The sequence below is a fragment of the Myiozetetes cayanensis genome, unplaced genomic scaffold, assembly GCF_022539395.1.
Source record: "Myiozetetes cayanensis isolate MyiCay16 unplaced genomic scaffold, myiCay2020 scf5-8, whole genome shotgun sequence".
Classification (NCBI taxonomy): Eukaryota; Metazoa; Chordata; class Aves; order Passeriformes; family Tyrannidae; genus Myiozetetes; species Myiozetetes cayanensis.
The window spans coordinates 72882218-72901592 of NW_026087742.1; the positions used below are offsets into that span (position 1 = coordinate 72882218).

Genomic DNA, 19375 nt, shown 5'->3' on the forward strand with positions numbered 1-19375 from the left:
AGACTGGAATTGCAACATACAGAAGAAATGCTGCAGAAAAAAAAATTAGTTCTTTGCAGTTTTCTTCATGTACATACCTAAAAAGTGCAGGAGTCCACATGCTGTTTCATTGTTACATGTAGTTATACCAAGAAAAGGAAAAACGATGACAACTAAAAAGAGTGTGTCTTGAAAAACCACCTCTCTCTGCAATAAACATTGCCCACAAATCAGAGCTGATGAACATGTCTAGGAATCTTTTCATTACCCTTCTTGCAAGCCATTGAATAACAGCTGAGCAATTGTACAGCCTAATATTCATGGCAGCTCCATCAATTCCATATAGTGATCCTCAACAAGAAAAATGTCTATTGGATAATAGATATGGCACATCCATAACCATTCTTTCTTCTTCTTGTTTCTGGGATACCTCTAAAAATTTGTAGCAGTCATGAAAAGATATTACACACTTGATAATGTGGGGTTTTGTTTTTTTTTTCATTATTCAAAAATATTTAGAGATGGCATTTTTAATAGCTTGGCTATAAGCATTGAAATTCATAAAATCATAGAATATCTCAAGTCAGAAGGGACCTGAATGAGTCAGGTCAGTAAATGAGTAAGACCATCTGTCCCCTATGATTGTGAGTCATCATCTGCCTCTCCCAGTTAGTGTGCCATACTTGACCAAGACTCAGGTGGGTCTGATGGCAACTTTGACTAGTGTCTAACCTGTTACCAGGACACTATTTTTTGGTAAGTGCAGTTCTGGAGACAAAGAAGGAACTTCCCTGTGTTTCCAGATGCCATACATTTCCAGCAGACTTCAGCAGTCTCCATGTATTTTTCTTCTGACTATTGCCTCTCACCGTCTTTCTTCCCTTCACTGTATGGTTCAGGTTCCTGCCTCTGCAGCATCTTTAGGTAGACCACAGCAGTCACTGTTCTCCTTGGGGATGTGCTGCTTGTCCATGTTCTCACACCATTCCTACTCCTTGTGACTGTGTGCTCAGTTGGACCATAGCTCCCCTCTGACAGGTGAGAGGCCACCCTTGCCCCAGCACTTGGCCTTCCTCCAGCCCAAGGCCTGGACAATGTCATCATCTCTTTAGAGCTCTGACAGGACCTTGGCTTTGAGTGCCAAGGACAACAACAGCCACAAGTGGGGTATAAGGCTTTTTATTCAAAATCTTTTTATGGGCATGGTGTTTATGAAAACAGGATTTATTGTTAATATAATTAATGCTTTCACAGTCCAATCAAAAATACTGTCAGCAGCTATTACTAGACTAGTTTCAATGCCAGTAACAGTCATATAAAAATCAATACAGAAAATTCTCATTAATACAATTAAACTATTTCTGCAATTACCCTTCCCGTTACCTTTCTCTTTCACTCTGGTGTTGTGGTTACCCTTCCTTGACAGTCTCAGATTTCCCAGGTGAGCGTACCTGTTGGAAGGGAATGATACAACAACTTGATGCCTTGCAGTCCTCCCAGGAGGAGCACAGTGCCAATGGCAAAAGTGTCCACCTCTTCCTCTGGCTCCTCTTGGGGCTCTGGAGGTGTACTTCTCCCTTTTGCCTTGACAGAAAGGGCTTTCCTCCCCACTCCTGAGATCTGTCAGGCCATTGTCCCTGGTCAACTGGTTGTGTTTCCTTAGCTAATGGCAGTCATGTGATCATGGCACCTCCAACCAGCTGCTTCCAACCAGCTCAAACCATCCAAGGCTGACTCATCCCCCTGGGAGAGACCTGTCCTACCACTGCTTGGGCTGTGCCACTGGGTGTGCAAGGGAGGGTAGCAAAAGTGTACTCTTCTTCCAAGGAAAAGACAACATCAGCTAGCAAACCCCTTTTGAATGGAACCATCCTTATTTTCTTTCCCTGAGAAATATCTAAATGCATAGTATGAAATTGCATATGTCTTTAGTTTATTTGAAGTACAACTTGGTTATGAAGTCAAAAGTTTCTGAGAAATGTCAAAAAGTACTCTACTTTTTGTTTTTCTTTTAGTGAAATACCTTTTCTCTTATCCCAAAACACTCTTGTCCTTTAGAAAATAATTAGCTATTGAACTCTAGTTGCACCTGAAGAATCTTAAGATGATTAATTTCATTTTGTGGCTCAGACATAATTGTACTTTTCCATATGCAGCTCTTTTTGGGAAAATGTCGGCCTCTTTTCAATTGCTACCAATCAGGAAAGTGATAGGAAAAACTATGACAAAATATAAATATCACCATCTTCAGCAAAAGAAAAATTTCTGGGATTTTGTGATTCACTCAGTGATCCAGTTTTTCTTGTTGGCTCTTAATGCCCCTTTCATAATGCTCTGCTTTTATAATATGTCTCTGTATTAACTGTTGGTGGCATAAAGAGAAATTAAATCTACAAGTCCTAGAATCTTATAACAGTCAGGTTTTTGTGAAAGGGGTGGTCCATTTTATGCAGATATTTCTGTACAGAAACAGCTTTCATACAAATAAAAATTTATTTTGTAGTTTCTTCTTACTGTAAATAACACTGTGCTTCCCAGTCTCTTACACCAAGCTGAGGAGCAGAGCTGTGTGAAATATTCATTTTACACCTGGAACTTGTTGAAATGGAGCCTGATTTTTGAATTACAATATATTATGCAAACTCCTACAGTGAAAAGAAAAAATCATAGAGGCAGATGATGGTATCAAGGCACATGCTCCACTACTGTAGTATTTCCCAGCTTCAGGCACACACAGCAACTGGCTCCTGATTTCAGATTGTGGTGAAAGAAACCCCCACCATCTCAACCTTAAACTTCTAAAGGAAAAAACCAGATATATAAGTCAGGTAATATTTGTAGTGTAATCAGAGAATATGAGATACTGGAAAAACCTGGAGCTGAGTGTAATTTGGCAAAGTGGATAGTCATGCATTATGATACTGGAACTTATCAAATATGAAATAGGACACATGTATTCACTTATAATCAATATGTTAAATAAGTAAATGTTTTTAAATACTTGATAGAATAAGTTTTATTAGAGGTCCAGAGGAGGACCATGAAAAAGATCAGAGAGTTGGAACACCTCTCCTGTGGAAGATATTTCATTATGTGAGGGAGTAAGACACCAGAATAGATTGCCCACAGAAGCTGTGGATGCTTCATCACTAGAAATGTTCAAAGTCAGGCTTGACAGGACTTTGAACAGTGAAAGGTGTCCCTGCCCATGGCAGGCAGGGTTGAACTAGCAGAATCTTTAAAGATTCCTTCCAACCCAAACCATTCTGTTATTCTATTAACTTTAAGTTACTTAAAGTGGAGTTATTTGAAACTTTCTATAGTGAAGCTTTTTAAACTGAATCCTCGGTTTTGTATGGACTTCTATCTCCCTGGAGATTATGATTCAGGGAAGAGATAAATTTGCATTGTTCACAAGCAAACCCTGAATTGAGTATACACAATGCATCATTTACACAGTAAACACAGATATTTAGGAAGACTGACAGCATAAAATATGAACAAATGAAAATAAGAATTTATGTATAAAAACATATCCACTATGCATCTGGAATCTAGACAAATAAATAAATTTTAAAAAGGTAAGCTCAAGGACTACTCCTTCAGAGAAGAACTCTTTTCAGAGAATTGAATTCTCTTCCTCGTGCATCTTAATTGGCCTAAAGATTAGGACTGACAACAAAATTGCTTCATGTCATCTAGGCTGTGATAACTGTCATGCGTCTGTTCCTAGAAGAATCAAAGTAATACAGTATTGTTTAACTCTCATTCATTCTAAGTCATTGATCATGACAAATTCTACACTATCTAAAAATAAATAAAAAGTAATAAAATAAATAAATAAAATTAAATATATTTTTACTTTTTTATGTTTCCACTGAAGTTACCTAAATGAGAAGGATATTATATTGTGTTTACATGGGCAGGTTTTTGGTAGGAGGAGGGCTACAGGGGTGGCTTCTGTGAGAAGCTACTAGAAGCTTCCTCCATGTGTGGCAGAGTCAATGCCAGGCAGCTCCAGGGCAGCTCCTAGCCAAGGCTGAGCCAATCAGGAATGATAGTAATACCTCTGTGATAACATATTTAAGAAGGGGGAAAAAAAATGGTTATTGGGCAGATGCAATTGCAGCTAGGGAAGAGTGAGAATATGTGAGATGAACAAACATACAGACACCAAGGTCAGTGGAGAAGGAGGGGGAAGAGGTGCTCCAGGTGCGAGAGCTGAAGTTCCCCCACAATCTGTGACGAAGACCATGGTAAAGTAGGTTTTCCCTCTGCAGCCCACAGAGGTCCACAGAAGTGCAGAGAGTGAAGAACTGTTGTGAGGGGGACTCATGTTTGAGAAGTTCGTGGCGGACTGTCTCCCAAGAGAGGGACCCCACTCTGGAGCAGGGGAAGGACTCCCCTCCCTGAGCATTGTCAGGAACAACATGTGGTGAACTGACCGTAACCTTCATTTTCCTTGTGCCATGGGAGAGGAAGAGGTAAAGCTGAGAAAGAGGGATGGGTGGGGGGAAGGTGTTTTTAAGATTTTATTTTGCTTCTTATTATCCTCTTCTATTTTGTTAGTAATAAATTCAATTAATATCCCCAATTTCAATCTGTTTTGCCTGTGATGGTATTTGGTGAATGATTTCTCCTGGTTCTTATCTCATACATTACTATGAACCCTTCATTACATTTTCTTTCCTCTGTCCAGTTGCAGAGGGGAGTGAGAGAGCGGCTTTGGTGGGTACCTGGTGTCCAGGCAGGGTAAACCCACTACAGATATACAGTACAGTGGTATTACTAGATCAGAGTCTAGAGTCTAGTTTTGTTGGTAAAGAAACAGTTTCACCATATCAGAAATGTTTTGGTTTGGGTTGGATTGTTTTTTTTGAGGTAGATTTTGTTGTTGTTGTTCTGGGTTTTTTTTAATATAAAAATAGTTCCTCCATTCTCATTATGATTTTTTTAATACATTATTTGTAAAATAAAATCTTGAAGGAAAAAATTTTTATATTAATCAATCAGATTCAATATTTAAACACAAAACTCTTAACTTTTTAGTAACTAATATTTTAAAAGAATTAATTTACATTACATGTAACAAGTAGGTTACTAAAGTATTTAGAAATAACAAGAAAAACATTTAAAAGATAATATTTTTTATTTCATAATATATTTTCATTGTTTCTCTCCTCAAACCTTTCTGGTAGCATTTTATCTTTTATTGAATAAGAATCTTTTAAAAAACCCAAAACTAACAGAATCTGTATTTAGGCTAAACAAGCTCTTCCAGCTTTGGCTCAAATGAGTTTTGGCATCTGTAACTCTTGACTATACCGGACAGATGGTAACACAACAGGACAGAGTAGGATGTCAAGTCCTATAGTGAAGTGACAAAAGCTTTCTCTTCATGTTAAGTGAACACCTCACCCTGAGACACTGTGGAGATTCCTCCATGTAGAATGGTCTCTGCACCTGTGGTTGCTTGAATCACAGGCTGGAATTCACATCAGACAAGAAAGAAGTTTTATTAAGGGTAGCTGAATCTGGAAGACTTCAGGACTTGGGGGATTTCTGCTTTCCAGTTCACCACAGTAGAAAATAAAGTCAAATTGTGTGGACTTTTAGGCACAGACGGTTGCTGTATCATAGCACAACAGATGCATATGTTTCTGTACTCCTAGGTGCAGTTGGTGGTGAAGCTGAGGATGTGTTCCTGATAAAAAGACGTGTGCAAGCATGCCAATGCTGGACTTCTTTTTAGGTTGATCAGGATTGATCACCCTCATTTTCTTGAATCACCGGCACACCCACATTGATAGATCTCTCAAATACTAGGACAAACTTCAAGTCTGTCCAATACCTATACCAGACCATAGACTCCTTGTGCAGTCACTGTCTCTCACCATGTCAAATTTTCTAGTGGTGACACACATCTGTCACTGGTCTCCAGACTTGGTCTTTCCCCAGTCCCTGGTTTCCTCCAGGGCAGCTGGACTTCTTGTTTGCAGGCAGGATCTCTCTTTCTTCAGATGTTGGTCATTGCAATTCAGTATTACTCCGTGAATAGTTCACCTTGAAGTTTTCTAGCTGTTATGTGCATATATACACTCACATACACATAGAGAAAAAATAAGTTTGAAGTATGTGAGAAAAAAGGACAGAATGTGTCAATCAAACACAGGACTCTGTCAAGTAAGTTTAGACCTGTTTGATCAGACCCTACTTACAGTTAACCCATTCCTTTTAACTATTTTCCTTCTGTTTTCCTATGGTTGTTCTTCCCTGTTCCACGTTAATGAATCCTTTTCCCTGCCTTTTGCCCCTACCTGAGACATTCCATTTTAAGATTTGTACAGTACCATAATTCATTTCCTCACCGCATTTATAATAAACCCTATAGCCCTTTAGGCAGTAATCCCATTTGGTTTGCATGGTATTTCAAAGACAGACTTTCTTTCCTTGACCCTTTGGAGAGTTTCACACTAGGGATAATGGTCTAATCACTGTCCTTTGATGGTTTTAGGAGTAGCTGTTCCATTCCTAGGTTTCATGGTCTGTCATTGTTCATCTGATCCCAGCTAGGTCTCTGTGTTTAACTGCATTAGCTTTTAGTCACAAAACCTAACATTCCATATAGTGAGTCAAGTTACAGAGAAGTGACACCACCATTTTATTTCATGGTAGAGCAATACGTCACCCCAAGACACTGTGGAGATGTATCTATGTAAAATGATCCATGGTTGCCATGCCTTCAATTGCTAATTGAAATTCACATCAAACAAAAACAATTGCTCTTCATGAAATGCATTTCATTCTGGAAGACAGCACGGTGTACCAAGATTAGCACATTCTGTAATGATAAATCATACCAAAGAAGACTTGTAACAGGAATCATGTTAAATTAATCCAAAGAGATCACAGGAAAAATTCCATGTGACTCCATGAAAGAAAGAAGGTGTTGGAAGACACTGTACCTTGACACAAGGAATTTTCTTGCTGGAGTATAGGACTGTCCATTAGATGTGAATGTACTGTATGCAGCTTTTGGCACCACAATATAAAAAAGACATTAAGCCATTAGAGACCATTCAAAGGAGAGCCACAAGGATGGTGAAGGGTCTTAAGGGGAAGCTGTATGAACAATGGCCAAGGTCACTTGGTTCTTTTCAGCCTGCAGGAGACTGAGGAGAGGCCTCATTGCAGGCTACAACTTCCTTGTAAAGGGAAGAGGAAGGGCAGGTACTGATCTCTTCTCTGTGGTGACCAGTGACAGGACTCAAGGAAAAAGCCTGAAGGTGGGTCAGAGGAGGTTTAGGTTAGATGTTAGAAAAAGGTTCTTCACCAAGAAGTTGGCTGGGCACATGGTGTGACTCTTGGGGTGTCCTGTGCAGGGCCAGGAGTTGAACTCAATGATCCTGATGTGTCCCTTCCAATTTCAGCATAATCTATTATGCTGCTATTCTCTGATTCTATGATTAAAATGCTTAACTGGGGGATTGAATTGAGTTCATTATGATTTGGACCCTGTCTCAAAGAAATCAGCAATATATTTAACTATATGTGGGAGGGAAGAGGAGATATCCACTGTTTTGAGCACATCAAGCATGGCTTTTGTGAAAGGCAGAGTTAAGTGTTTACCAGGAGAGGCTTTTAAAAACTGTTGAAAAAAACTTCAGTGATTCTGATAGAATCCTGAGTAGTGGTTCCTCTACTGTAGTATCTAACAATAAACTTGGAACATTTAAGCTTAGAACAAAGAAGATTTCTGTTGTCTGCACTCCTTTTTCCTACAAAGGATGTGTTTTTGTTAAGTCATCTGATTGAGGCTAATCAGGATAAACACAAAGACCTGAAAGGATCAAGAGAATAGTGACAGCTAAGAAACCATATTAACCCAATCTGTGCAAACCCAGCTCCTTGAATTGGTTTCTATCTCAGATGATTAAAGAAGAGGATTAGATCATTGTCCTTGATGGGAAAACGGTCAAGTTGATGCAACTAAACAAATTCTCTGAGAGACCACACAAAATAAAGGGCACTATGGCCACAAGGGGTATAGGAGTGATGTGGTTTTAGATAAAATTGGCAGCGTGGAGACTAAATGGACTTGGCAGTAAAACACTTCACTCACAGATACATGCAATTTTTAAGAATTACTCAGTTCCCCTGTTCCACAGGGTGATTTCAAGGTTCAGAAGAATAATCAAGAGGACTGATGAGATGATTTCAGCTGTGGGGTGTAGAGTCCTTGGACTGGGCCAAGAATCCCTGGGTTGTCTCTTGGGTGTTTCTAGAATCTCTTAGATCTTGCTCCTCATAACTGTTCTGGAGTCATACCAGTCACCATCCTGGTAAAGGTGCTACACAAAATATCCAATTCCTAACAGATCTCTTCTGCGTCACCCAGAACCTAAAACTGACTGTCATTGTCACCATCTGCCTTTCTGGGGGGCTCTCTGTCTTGTCTGCAACTTCACAGTGATTGACAGGTTGTTTAAGGTCAAGATACTCTATTCTTGTAAGTAGGTTACTTCCTCCTCCGATAGGGTTAGGTATAGCTCATATGCTAACATTGCTGCCAGCAAGGCCCAGCTGCCATGCCACATGGACATGCCATGAGATAACGGGGGGGCACATCAGTTTGGAATTACTAAAACTTTTCATGGAATTTTTAAGGGATGTTTATATAATTTAGTTTATATAATGCATGTTTTTCTATATCATATACCATGAAGGTTCTGTAGCTAAATGCACTGTATATATTTACATGCACAACATATAATGTATGAATAGTTATAACTCAATTAAATTGTATAGATGGTTATTTTCTGATACTTCTGATACTTCTATAATAAATATCATGCATTACTATGATTAGGCATTACAGTTTTGACATATTCATCTATTCATATGCAGTTAATTGCCCGTAGGCAACTGCATGCATGTGAGGTAAAGGCTGTGTAATTTGTGGATTCCAATATATTTTGTAGTTACACGGGTTTCTTAGGATTGAGCTTGCATCCTGATAAACAGGAAATCAGTCAAAGGGTGCAAGAGACCTACATGTATGAACAAAGAACTCCTGTCACTACTCAAGCATAAGCAGGAAATATACAGGATATGGAAGAAGGCCACTTGGAATGAATATAGAAAAGTTGTCAGATTAGGTAGAAATTAGTCAAGGAAGTCCAAGGCCCATCTGGAGTTAAATCTGCCCAAGGATGTCAAGGACATCAAGAAGAGCTTCTTCAAGTACATCAGTAACAAAAGGAAAACTAAGAATAGTGTGGGCCCATTATTAAATGGAGAGGGGACCCTGGTAATAGGGCACAAAAAAGGCAGAGTTACTAAACACCTTCTTTTCTTCAGTATTCACTGACAAGATTAACCCTCAGAGATCTCTGACCCAGGAGACCAGGGTAAAGGAATCTTGGAAAGAAGACTTTCCCCTGGTGAAGAAGGATTGGTTTAGAGAAAACCCAGGCAAACTTGACATCCGCAAATTTATGGGCCCTGACAGGAAACATCCATGAGTGGTGAGAGACCTGGCAGACACGATAAACAGGCTACTCACAGTTGTCTTTGAAAGGTCATGGTGATCAGGAGAGGTACCTGAGGACTGGAAGAAAGCAAATGTCATCCCAGTCTTCAAAAAGGACAAGAAGGAGGACCTAGGGAGCTACTGACCAGTAAACCTCATCTCAATCCACGGAAAGGTGATGGAACGCCTCACTCTGGAAGCCATCTCTATCAACAAGGATAATGAGAAGGTGATCAGAAGCAAGTATGGATTCACTAAAGGGAAATCATTCTTCACCAGCTTGATTACCTTCTACAATCAAAACAACTAGATGGATGGATGGAGGGAGGAAGGGAGGGAGAGCAGTGGATGTTGCCTACCTCTACTTTAGCAAGGCTTTTGACACTGTCTCTCACAATATTCTCATAGGCAAACTCAGGAAGTATGGACTGGATTCATGGGCAGTGAAACAGATTGAGAACTGGCTGAACAGCAGATCCCAGAGAGTTGCAATCAGTGGCACAGAGTCTACTTGGAGATCTGTCACTGGTGGTGTGCCTCAAGGCTCAATACTGGCACCATTATTATTTAACTTATGCATCAATGGCTTGGATGAAGAGGTAGATGCCTCCTTACGAAGTTTGCTGATGACACAAAGCTGGGGGAAGTGGCTGATACCACAGAGGGCTGAGCAGCCCTTCAGAAGAACCTCAACAGGATGGAGAGATGAACAAAGAGGATCCATCTGATATTCAACAAAGGCAAGTACGGGGTCCTGCACCTGTGAGGAATAACCCCAGGCACAATACAGGCTGGGGGCTGACTTACTGGAAAGCAGCTGTGTGGAGAAGGACCTGGGAGTCCTGATGGAAAACAAGTTGTCCATGACCAACAGTGTGCTCTTGTGGCCAATGGTGTCCACAGGTGCATTAGGAAGAGCATTGCCAGCAGGTCAAGGGAGGTGATCCTGCCCCTCTATTCAACCCTACTGAGATCATCTCTGGAGTGCTGTGCCTAGTTCTGAGCTTCTCAGCCCAAGAGAGACATAGAGCTCCAACAGGTCCAACAGAGGGCATCAAAGATGATAAATGGACTGGAGCATCTCTCTTATGAGGAAAGGCTGAGGGAGCTGGGCCTGTTCAACCTTGAGAAGAGACATCTGAGAGGGGACCTCATCATGCATAAGTATCTAAAGAGAGAACATCAAGAGAATGAAGCCAAGCTCTTCTTGGTTTTGCCAAGCAGCAGGACAAGAGGCAACAGGCAGAAACTGATGCACAGGAAGTTCCACTTAAATATGAGGAAGAACTTTACTGTGCATGTGACTCCGCATTGGAGGAGATTGCCCAGAGGCTGTGGAGTCTCCCTGACTGGAGATATTCAAAAACAATCTGGACACAATTCTGTGCATTGTGCTCTAGAATAATCCTGCTTGAGCAGGAAGGTTGGACCAGACGTAACCCACTGCGCTCCCTGTCAAAAACTGATTAGTGAGAGATGCCTCTACCCAAGTTAAGTTGCAAATGAGACCATAATTCAAAGTCAATAATACAGATTTTATTAACAATGTATGTGGGATAGACAGATAGAAAGAAATAGAAAAGAGGATTGGGAGAGAGAGATCAAGCAGAAGGTAGTCACCACCTATGGACCCAGGGGTGCCCTATTGGTCCTTCTTCACCTTGGGCTTCCTGCTGGTGGGGGTCCTGAGGTAATTCAAAACCTCCAACTTTACCCATTCCATGCTTCTGTGATTCTGTGAAGTGGATTTCTTAAGAAAATATTAACGTTAAAAGAGTAGGTCACTAACAATTGAGGGGTTTGTAGCATGAGATTACTGCTACTGATGCCACAGTGGCAGATAATTTGTTGGCAGTGTTTTATTTGTATAGCAAGAACTGACAGAACCATTTTCTTACAGTCATCTGCTCATGACAACTGCTCATGAAAGCTGTTATTTCTATCATTATCTGGAGGTGACAATGCCAGCAGTATATCCTTCTGTCTTAACTTTTACTTAAGTGAGTGTTTTGATCATGTTTTTCTATTTTTAAGTTAGCTGCATGTTTTTCTCTTCTGTAAGATAGGCTAATCATGGGCAATGCCCAATTTGACCCTTTTTGATCATATCTTATAAAAAGATGTTTCCTGTTCATAAAGTAGCAGAAAGTTCAAAAGGGGGGGAAAAAAAAACCGCACACACAAAACAAAACAAAAAAACCCAAAACAACAAAAAAACAAAAACAAAAACAAAAACAAAAAAACAAACCAACCAAATGAAAAACAAACACCAAAAACTGAATAGTTATATAGAGACTATGTATAATAAATAGAACTGATGCATTCTTTAAACCTGTATAATTTCATAGAACATTTATTTTTCCATACAGATATAAAGATACATACTCTCCTTTAATTAGAAAGAATTATTATATGGATAAAATATGTATTTGTTCTATTACATCTTATAAGCTATTTTTATTAACATGTGCATAACATTTCCTTATTTTGAACCATTTACAAAATCTTACATACTAAGTTTACATCATCTAAAAAGAGAGTAAAAGGATAATTTTTATCTTTATGCTAGTTATGAGGTGCTCAATATTTACAATAACATCATAGCACTAGTGCTGGTGAGGAATTCGAATGCTTTTTGCAACTTTGTGGAAAGCATGTTTTCTCATTTTAGAGATTTTAGTAATTTTTTTATATAATTTGGTTCTTAAAACATAATTCAAATAGTATTGAATGTACCAGCCGTGTTTTAAAATTTTGGTTTGAATGGTTCAAACTTGAAATTTATATCTTTAATTCCTTAAGACTACATCTCTAGACTTGAAGGTATTCTGACATTAATAAAAGGTGTAGATTAAGTACAACTTAAGCTTTGTGAAACATCAGAGATTCAAGTAAAGTGAAGTTCCTTAGTGATCCTTAAGTGAGTACTTTAGGAATTATTCCTTCTGAAAGTAATACCTAGGTTTCTACATATTCAGACAAGAATATATATGTGTCTATATGTATATAAATATATGAACATATATGATATTAATGGACAATGTAAGAATTTCCATGTATATACATTGGTACCTAAGTTAAGCAGCAGCCCACTGGCCCCCAAAATCAATATAATTATCTCTATTCCATCAACAATACAAAACAGCTAATTAAGAAGGAATGCTTCAATAGATAGCTAAAACATTGACATGAATTGCCTAAATCAAACCCCTATTCTGTGAAATAGAATTTGCAACTGTTTTATAGATCCCCATAGTAGGCTCCTTAGTGATTTGAGATTGCTAGATTCTGGGATTCCCTATAGCCAACCTATTACATGAAGTGAGATAAGTTATTAATACGTAGGAAACACGAAATGATCTTGGATGTGTCTGTCACAACCACTTTTCTGAAAGGAGGATTGAGAATTTTACAGCCTACTCTGCAGTTGAGCTATGGATCAATGTAGCAGAAAATATTTACAGACTGATCAGACTAATAGCTATTAGGGGAAGGATTTAACTGCTTGAATAGGTATTGACATTTCGAGCTGCCCTGGAGTATCTGAGAAATCTTTGTTGATCTGGCAGATAAGACAAAGATGCTTAGAAAATTGTCAGGCTTCTGAACATCAGCTGATTGTGAGGAAAGCTACCAAAGGGTATTTCAAACTTCATCTTACATAGAAGCAACTGAGTCAAGCCTTAAACATTTAGATTAAAATACTTTTCTGGTCCGATAATTGTATTTACTAAATCTACAATGACTACAATAAGAATTTACAGACTTAGGTTACATGTAAATTTTTCATACACGTAATATGTGCAGAGGCACCTAATTCTAAGTGCCCTATTCCAAAACAAATCTCAACACTGGATTACCATGTTCTTTCCAAATAGCAAAACCAAAATTGCCCTTGATTTACAGCCTAAGAGCTGGGACTATTGGGTGCATTGGCTTATTGTCTGAGGAACCATAAACACAAGGATATTGAGTGATGAAATACTTTCTTGTTTAAAGCAAATTATTGCGTAGGTAGCTATTACTGTGAAGGTGGGATTCATATCTCAAAAACACTTCATGTTCCTGAAGTTCTACATTAATTTTCTTGTGAAGAAAGTGCTCAAGAAATACCTAAAAATATTATGATAACATTGCAGTAGAACAGTACCATAGCAGCACTGTTACAAAGAGTAAGTAATAAATAATTTAAAAGTGAAGCTGTATTAAATTACCTGGGAAAGTTTAATATAGACATTCTGAATCATTCAGCACTTGATTTCTCAACTTTAGTACTCTTTTCATCTTGTGTGTACAGAAGCTATATACGACTGTTATTGCTGGGCAATTATATTTGTGTCAGGATGACATAAAGTCAACCTGTAGTTTCTAAATTTTTGTTTAAATAAGGGAGTTATTTAATTGATTACCACTACAGTATTTCAGACAAACAAGAAAAAACCCACAAACACCTTGGAATGGCCAGGCACAGAAACCATCTCAGAATAACAAGTTCATGAATAATTTAAACATCAATGACACTTAAATAATAACAGAAGAAAGAAAACCGTCAAGTACCATAAAACCATAGGAAAAGAAATTTAAAGAATTTTACCTGCAAGACCAAAATAACTTGTGTGATCTTTCTTTATACAAAAAACCCCACACTTTGCTGAACATAGTTGTTATACATTTTTCATATGTTCTACATATTTATAAATGTATTCATATAATTTATTTAAAACACAGAGCCACTGATTTGTAGCATATATGTGTAGCTGATGTGAGATATGATGAATCACACAGTTTATGAATAAAACTCTCACTTACAGCTTTTAAGACTTTCTTACCTTCAGCAATATCTAATGCTTTCAAAAGTATTCCGATTTTTAACCTCTGTCTCATGTCTGCAGCCAGAGAAAGAAATGTAGTTGTTTGAACCAGAGACCAGCACTTGATGAAAACTTGAAAAAAAACAGTTCCAGTCTGTAGAGATGGAAGTTTTTCTCCATGACAAAACTATAAAATTTTCTTCCTTTTAAGAGAAGCATTCTGATGTATAAGAATGTACTGTAGAAGTTTTGGGACAGAGAGGGAATATGAAATATTTGGGAATGACTGGGGAATGTAAATTATAAGCTAAAGACATAAAAAGAAGAAGGAATGCGCCATGGTGGTTTAGAGAAATCAGGAAGGCCATCCTTAAGGAGAGGATAGATCCTGAAGGCTGACAGAATTTGATATATTAGAGAAATAGTCTATTCATATTGAATTATAGTGAACATTGAGGAGGAGTCATTTTTTTTGCCCAGGAGAATGTTTGTAGGAGAAGAGTATGCAGAGAATTAGAGTTTCTAATGACTAATGAGCTTGAGGCTGCTGTAATCTGTTTCATTTGAGGAATTTTGAGTTTATTGTACTTCAGTTTCAACTTCTGCAATACTACATAAACAAATGCACCTTCTTATGAAAATTTTAGGTTTCTCTACCTATTTCTTCAATTTGCAAAGTGAGTTGGATTAAAACAGACCCAGACACAAAAGCTCTAAATGCCTGAGTAGAACCTCCTTATCTGAGTAAGAGAAAAATGGTAAAGGGAAGAAAAATGTTTGAATCACTGTTTGTCATTTAGAAAATCTAAAAAGCTTGCCTCCCATGCTGAAAAAATTTTCTACCTATTTTAATCTCTTGTTTTTGACTATTGTTCCAATTTGTTTCTAGAAAATTCCTTTTTCATATGGTTATTTGAAGTGTTGTATCCTATTCTTGCAGAAAAACATTCACACAGCTAAGGCATGAAGTAAGGCTTATGCTTCATTTAATTGCTGAATGTTCTACTTGCTAGAACGTGAAGGTGGGATTGATCCATGAAGCAATTACAATTAATTACTCCTTAGTTTCTAAGGCTAATGAGACCAAGATTTTTCCCTAAGAATAAATGTACTTGAATTATGTTGCAATTGCTGTTCTCCTTTACATGTTGTAACTGACAGCTGCTCTTCAGTCTGCCCTTGTTTTACCTTCATTTTTCTGGCAGCTAGGGAATTTGTTCAAAAATTAATGCAATACCAAATTAATGAAACTAAGATAAACTAAACTACAAAGTAAAGTAAAAAAAAAAAAAAAAAAAAAAGTAAGATTGGAAATTCTCAGAAACCATGTACTTACAGATCTAGTTCGTAAAGCAACTGCTCAAATGTTAAGAGTAACTGAAGTGAGGTATCAGATTTTTGTAAGGTTAAGGTGGGAATGGAATCACAGGTATTGGATCCAGATCCATATGAATAGGAATCAGTAGTTAAGTGTTTATGTGCTTTACGGACAGCCCATATATTTAGATTTCAAAATGGTCTTTTAATATCATTTTAGGCTCCCATTTTTGAACATTTATCTTAAAATAATCATATATTCTAATATTCCTATAGACTGTGAAATTATTATATATATTTTAACTTCCATAAGAAATCTACATTTGGAGTGACTGTGTAATGATTTCATTGTTTGACCTGTAAATAAAACTTGGTAGCATAAAACCAGTAGGGAAGACTGCAGTGAATACCACAGCTATTCCCATGACAAGTTAGAAAATAATGAGATGTGGTCAAGAATTGCTGATAGCCCATTTTTCTCAATGTGTATTTCTGCATTGTTATTTATTTATACATATTGCATCAAGATAACTGAGATACAGAAAGGATATAGCTTCAAACAAACAAACAAACAAAAAAGAGAGATAGTATTTTAAGCAATATATAAATAATTCAGTTCAGATTGAGATTAGGGAAAAAAAAGAAAAAACTCAGGAAAAAAGTTTTAGAGAATTATTTATAACACAAGAGTAGTTAGGGCAGAAATTTAAAAAAATGTACTATAACAAGTATTTGCATTTAGCTAGTAAGATTAACTATGCAATATAATTAAGAAGAATAAATATATGACAGTAATAACAGAACTGAACCAGAAAATAATAAAACACTTGAAAAATATTATTTTATTAATTTTGAATAGATTTTAGTTTAGATAAACTGATTACTCTCTGTGTTACATAAATTATTTCTCAAAATACCTGTGACCATAGGAACAAATTCAGTTTCATGCACATAGGCAGTCTTTTTCATCTACAGAGGAAACAGTGTTTAGAATGAGTACTTATGAAAAATTAAAAAAGATCTAAACTGTCTATGAGCTTTTGTGTCTGTAAATAGGTTTTTTTGGCAGAAATGTACTTTGCTTATGGTGGTGCTGGAACATAAGTTGAAAATCACTACCATTTTAGGAGACTTAGAATTATCTTCATTATAAATCTCACACTGCTTTAAACAGAAAGATACCCAGCTCATCTACACTCTCTGAGGACACTCAATGCACTATGCACATCCAATCACACTGATATCATTGAATTTCAAATAAACAATTGAGGAGGAATTTCCCTGCAGGTATAGAAATTTTCCTTAACAATAAGTGGAACCAATGACATTGTATACTTTCACAGTAATAACTTAATGTTTAAAACATTTACCAGAGGACAATAACCCCTGATGTCTGAATCTGTCTCTGTTTGATGTTTCAGAACAACAACTCTTGCATTCTGAGGGGATTTTCCTGAAAACTGTTTCTAGGGTTTCACCTCAGGAGGAGAACCTGGCGCCTTGCTTTCCATTTTTCCACTGCTCCAATCATGAAACTATATAAAAGCATGGAATGTTTCTAAAGCAAAGATAGGTGCAAATGAGCAAATGAATTAGGCAAGAATCTTTAGGCAAGAGATCTCACTTTTGTCCATGCTATTCTGACTGCAGAATTATACTTATTAGACACTGGACTGACACTGTCAGTCAGTAACATCCCATGAACTAGTATGAGAATTCACTTTCTGCCGTTTATCAAGGAAGTGAATGGCTACTTCAGTTTTGTGAAATGTTAACGTTACAGCCATCACTACAAATCTCTAAGCTTGAATTGTTCTACATCTTCTGTTATTCTTTCAGCTTCTTTGTCTATCAACTCACTTAACATGACAGGGATTTGCATTCTTTCTGATATAAAAGTATGGTCCAGCATCTTTCTGACAAGACTATCCTTTCTGAATCTGTCAAGTTCATACTATTCTATGTTCATTTCTGGTGTTTCTGTAAATACAGTCTGTCATCTTTTATAAAACAGTAACTGTTTCCATAGAAACTAATAAGTTTAGTACTATACTTAAAATGTTTTGCATACTGGAGGAGTCCTAGTAGCTTTGATATGACCACATTAGTTCACAGCCTAAGAGAAATCTACATATAATAATATAAAAATAAACAGTTGTTCTCATTTAATGGGACAAATGAAAAAAAACACAGTCAAAAACAACAAAAAAAAAGGTGACAAAATGTTCCTATTAATTAATTAAAAAATGTTTACATTTGTGACCTTTTTGGATTAAATCTTAATTGGTTTACTTTAGAGCAATTTTTTCTGAAGGGAGTAGACATACTTATTTGGATGAGACAGGAAGCTGGATCTTGAACAAAGTATCTAAATAATTATATATTTTTTTAATTAAAAATTATTTTGAAGAGGACTAGAAATACCTCAATTCCCTTAAAAATGGTTATTTTTACATGATCTAGGACAAAAATATATGTTACAGATTATTGTAATGATCAACTTAAAATGAAATCAAAATTATAACAATACATATAGTTAATTACATGAATAAATAATTTCATTAAAACATTACATAAAATATAATTTATTTTTATGCAGAAATTTTTAAGAATGTGAGGTTTGTCTTTTTTGATTGTATGTAATAATTGCATTTTTCTTTCTCCACAAATCTACTCGAACTTAGACATGCGTTTCAACATCAACTTTTGTTAACATTCTTAAGGTACTAATCTGTGAATACATCTAGAGAAATGTACAAATAAATTACTCTGATGTTTAAATCATAGGAAAAAGCTTTATTTCCATCCTTTTTCTGACTCAAGCCACATTTAAAATAAATATCGCATTTTTCTATTTTACAATTTATTGGCTTTTCTGAAAAGTGTCTTTATTCTGGATTTATTATTTTGCTAATTCTTCAAAAATAAACCTAGTATTTTGTTTTGTTTTGTTTTTTTCTTTAAGACCAATTGGAACTATCATAGTTGAAGAGCACTTAATCTTTTTGTTGTTAGCAACTCTAAGAACCTTTCCGTTTGCTGTGAAGGGGCTTATTGCACTATGTTCTGCATTTGTCTTGTCAAAACAACTCATGCAATGATTTTTATTTCTGGTCATTTACAATTTTTGCTTAATTCAGAAATAATTTCTAACCTGAAGAAAAAAAAAAAAGGATTATGGAGTTTTTTGTTATGGAGTGAGGTTTCTTTAGTTTTGGGGTTTTTAATAATCTTTTAGCTATCAAATCAGGATGGAAAAAAGACCTATATAAAATAATCTACATATTTGTAATGTATATATGTCCACATAAATGAATATAAGAATTTCTAAGAATTTTTATTTCCTTGTCTTTTTTTTAGTCTCTTCCTATCTCTGCTTGGACTCTTTAAAGTCTGTGTGTTGTCTAGCTGAATCACATGCTCAAACAGCATGCTATGTAGTAATAGTGGTGTGACGGTAGGGTTAATTAATAATTTCTGAGAAATTTCATGCCAAACATTAAGTGAAAAATGCAAAAAATTATTCTTGAGTAGGACATGATGGAGATACACAAAAATGCTTTCTCTTTCACAAGTGTTTAGTTTCCCCTCTTGCATCTTAAATCTGAGTAATATTAATAAATATTAAGAAAAACATTTGGCCTTCTAGAATTGATACCTTATATACACCTAAGAATGAATGATCACAAACAAAAGACAGCTAACATTTCTCATATCTTAACCATTCACTTTTAAT

General features: G+C 36.6%; 1 long non-coding RNA gene across 1 annotated transcript in view; it reads right to left on the reverse strand.

Annotated features, from left to right (window-relative positions):
• Positions 1 to 1362: 1362 nt before the first annotated feature.
• LOC126649757 (uncharacterized) overlaps positions 1363 to 19375 on the reverse strand; it is a 50515-nt gene continuing 32502 nt past the window's right edge. Inside the window, exon 4 of the long non-coding RNA XR_007631136.1 lies at positions 1363 to 1430. This is a non-coding gene — a long non-coding RNA (uncharacterized LOC126649757). The remainder of the gene's footprint in view (positions 1431 to 19375) is intronic.